Source organism: Haliaeetus leucocephalus, unplaced genomic scaffold, assembly GCF_000737465.1.
Source record: "Haliaeetus leucocephalus isolate CR32 unplaced genomic scaffold, Haliaeetus_leucocephalus-4.0 Scaffold566, whole genome shotgun sequence".
NCBI lineage: Eukaryota > Metazoa > Chordata > Aves > Accipitriformes > Accipitridae > Haliaeetus > Haliaeetus leucocephalus.
The window spans coordinates 2,839,870-2,844,340 of NW_010973002.1; positions in this window are offsets into that span (position 1 = coordinate 2,839,870).

Below are 4,471 nucleotides of genomic sequence, written 5' to 3' on the forward strand. Positions count from 1 at the left end.
AGTAGCATCTCCTTAAAATTTAATCAAAGTCAGGAGCTATTACATTTTATTTTCTAGTGCTGTAAGCATCATCTCTTAGTGCAAAATACTGATATGGAACATATTGTGTAGAGAACTGGCCTTCAACAGTAAGTCAAACTTGGCTTTAAATTTATGTGAGTTTAAACTTTTGGAAAGCCTTTGAATAATATAATAAATTAACTGTTTTGGTTTTAATTCTACTGTAGTGTTTTTGTAATAGGTATTTCTTTGCAATATTACCAAATCAAGGCATAGTAGTGTTATGCTTTTGTGTAAGTTTTGCCAAGAAAAACTAAGTAAGGAGACCTAAGGAGAACTCCAGGTTGCCAGGAGAACTCCAGGCCAGTAAAAAGCATAAGATAAAAGCTATCTTTAATTTAGAACAAAAAAAACTTATCATAAATTGTGAAGTAAAGGAAATGGTTTTTTCCACAGTTTTATGCCAATGTATGATTTTTTAAAAATTTGAAGTTCTGTTAAAAGGACTTCATTCCATCAATTGACCAACAAAATGTTTATAGAGGCCTTCTTTCTTGAACATCTTCCTTTAAAGTGTGTTGTGATGAGAAATCTGAGACCGTGGGATCTTCAGTGTTTCAGAGTCAAACAGATGTTAGTGATTTTTCACTTTCCTGGAAGCTCTGGTAAAGAGCTTTCTGCTACAGCAATTTTCTGTCAAAACATGGATTTGATAAAATGTAACTTTTTGTAGGAAGATATCGGTTTCATTTATGTTTTCAAGAAAAAGCTATCAAAATACTTTATTCATGGTTGACACTAGGATATTAAGAGGAAAACCATAAATCAAAACTAAACATCTGACACTGTCAAAATATTTTATTTGTCAGTTGTTTCAGAGCTCCCGAAATAAAAATTGCAGAATTTGTGTTTTTGCAGAAAGTGTTGACTTCTTATTTCTATTTGAAAGGAAATTTCAGAATATCTGTTTTTTTTTCCCCTAGGTCAGCATGATTTTTTTAGGGTGGGTTTTTTTTTTGGCTAACTTTTTACATGCTTTGGTTAATGAAATTGTTTTCATGGAGGCTGTCAGACCAGGAGTCTCCAGAGTCCTCTGCATTTGATAAAAAGCTCTTGGAACGCTGCTTACTTGAAGAACGACTCAATGCTTCCCAATTAGTGGAGTTATCAAAGGCTCTGTAGAAAAGCAATGCGAGTTCTGAGCATCTTTGAAAATGTTAGCTGAATTTCTAATCAGGACTACAGACCGCTCTTAATTCTGCAGCGAGCGGTACTCCATCCTAACCAAACCAAAAGGGCTGCTCCACAGTGGTACTGCCGTCCATCTAGCAGTGTGTGCAGTTGTTAGAGTCACAACCAGCCTGGCCTAGGCTGGCACTGGGACAGAGGGCCAACAAAATGTCGCGTCTGGAGTTCTGTCTTACTCCCTAAACAGTGCCCTTCTTCGTGTCTTAGAGGCTATGGATTTGGTATGAGATCAGATGACTGGAAATAACTGCTATTTTTTTCCCAGGGTCCAGATGTACTATCTTTTAAAAATGGACTGTGTGTGAATTGAGCTTTAAGAACGTGGTCATGTGACAGAGATTACAGTTGTTAGGTTTATTTATCAAGGATTTCTATTTTTAAAGAAGCTTACGAATCCATTATAGTTTGCAACCTAAATATAAGAACTTAAGATGAAAAGGCACAGACCAAAAATAATGAAGCAGGAAGAAGCTGTATGTTCCAAAGTATGTTCCTGAGCAATGAGAATGTTTTATGAAATCCAAATGAAACTTCTTCCTGGAAATACTGTTTCTGAAACAACAATGAGCAGCCCTGACTGCTGGGGAAGTAGAACAAAAGTTCTGATTCTTTATAGCCCTCCTCTTAGAGGGCAGTTTGAAATGGATTGCTAATGGCAAAAAAACCCTGCCATAAAACACAAGTCTAAAAGGCAGTAAATGATGTGCACATCTATGCACAGAAATGTAAACACAGTAAAAAAAAAAGTATTGCATATGGTTTTGTGCATTTATAATATTTAAGGCTAATGTGGTAAGAATGCCTGAAACACTAAAATAATTTAGGAGTTACTCAAAGCTGTGGCAGTAATATAGGGTGGACTATTTTCTTTTGATAATGTGACCTGACATTGCAGAACTGTTAATGTATGTCATACGCTGCGTGTGAAGAATTTGCCTGCCTTTTGTTTGTGCATGATTCATTACTTTTACTAATCATTAGAGTCATAACACATTAGTAACAGTAAAATTAATAACTAATGACAGTATGATCTCAGTACTTCTCTTCGCAATTATCAGGGTTGCTTAGTATGCCATCTGTGTCACAAGCCACATCAATACCCAGCCTCCCTCCTGACACTGTACTTACGCTGCGTCCGAGGGTGGAGGCTAACAAACTCCTCCTGCACTGCTGTATCTTTGCTCCCATCACTTGTTCTTTGGTCTGTGCTGCTCTCAGAACCGCAGGACTGAGCAGTAAACCAGCTCAGGGAACAGAATGGTGTTTAAACTTGTTTTTTTCTGCTTGTTTCCCTTCAAACTGAATTGATTTGGTGTTTTGTGTAACTGTTGGGTCACAAAAACCAGAAGGGTCTCAGGAATAACAGGCAGCAGGTGGGAAAGACATTGTGATGAGAGCTGCATATGCGTGCACTGTTGTTGGCAGAAATAGTGGTGGAAATGCAGAGCAACTCAGATAAAGAGCTTAAAAAACCCCTAGACCATTAAGTATTCTGGCTGTGATTCAGATGTGTATTCCTTCTAAGGTAGAAATTTATTATCTCACTCACAAAGTTCCATTTGGTTGTTCCCTAGGATTATGGCATTTAATTGTCCTGCTTCATCTTAGTAAAATAATAAAGCTCTTTTACACCTCTGTTAGAACTAATATAATCTTTCTTTTCCTGAAAACAGACCTGTTTTTATCCAGTGGCATAGAAACTGGTGCAAGAATGAATTTAGACCATAACACAGTGGGAATATTCTAAAGACAAATGGCTTAGTAAGAAAGACGTTTATATTCTAAAAGGGGTTTTTATGTATTATAATTTGTACTATAAAAGATCCTTGAAAATAATGCATATATTTTATTGTCAATAAATTAAAATTATATACTAGATACCTATGGAAATGAATGGTACAATAGCACAAGTCTAGATACGGCTCAGACAGAAAGATACTGATGTACATATCCAGGATGGCCAGGAAATCTTGAAGAAATGCTTGAACCTGCCATTTTGTCAGGTTCAAGGCTCCAGGGAAGTCAGCTAACTTTTGTGCGAACACATTATCTACCTGTATGGAGTCATTTAGGAGATTAAGACTAGTAAGGCATAGGAGAGCATGGCTTTTAAATGAGTAATTGTATGGGACAACGCTTTGTGACAGTAAGTGTTGGTGGAGTTAATTCGGGCTCTGTCATTACGTGGTATTTGACACTGACCAAATCGCAACCTCCTTGCCTCAGTTTCACCACACGGCAATTAGATTACTTGATTAATTTAATCTTTACTAATCCTGAAGATTACCATAAGCATGTGCTTCTGAGGATTAAAACTTAATCCTCAAAGCATACTTGCGAAGAAACTCTGGTCGTAACAAAAAATGTAAACTGAACTTCAATTAAAACAAAAAGTAGCTAATTATGCAGTATTCAGTTTTATTTCAAGATCGTTCTTTGGAGTAATCCAAGGATGAAGTCAGTAGAAAAAAAACTGCCAAAAAAAAAAAAAAAAAGGAAAGTACTGGTAATTGAAAACGGCCTTAGAGTGCTGTGGAATGAGACTTGCCCACAATTGCTCCACTTCGGGAAGGCTGATAAGAATCCAGTACCTCAATAATAATAAAGACACGCCTGGTAAAAATTAAGAGGCATTCAATTATGAGGCATTCTCATTAAGGTGCCTGGAAACATCCCTTGCGGAGCTGTCAGCCGGTATAATCGTCTCTTTGTTAGGGCTGGGGAAGTTAAAGACTTTATTTTGCTTTATGGTCTCATTAGTCAGCCTATCGCCAGCTCTATTCTTACTTCTAAGCGGCGGTAGCCGGAGGGATGGGGGGCGGAGGGGGAGGGCGGGTGTCTTCGGACCGCGGTAAAACAGAGGCGCCGGGTGCCGGCTCCCTCAAACCCATCCCGAGCGCTGCCGCTGCCTGTCGTGTTCTGTTCTGTGTGACAGCTCCCACCGGCGCTCGCAGGGCAGTTTCGAGAGCGGGCGCTCCCCGCAGCCCCGGCGGCGGCACCTCCCCTCGGGGCGCGACCGTCCCCAGCGCCCCGGGGCTCCGCCTCAGCTTCCCCCGCGGCGGGGCCGGCTGCTGCCCGGCGCCGGAGCCGCCTTCCCGATTCAGTCCCGGCGGGGAAACAATGACTTGTTTTCGCCGCCTCGGGGCTGCCCCCGCCTCTCACGTTTCCGGGCCTGCGGCGCTGCCCGCTCCGCCCCCCCCCGCCCCGGGCGCCCTCACAGACC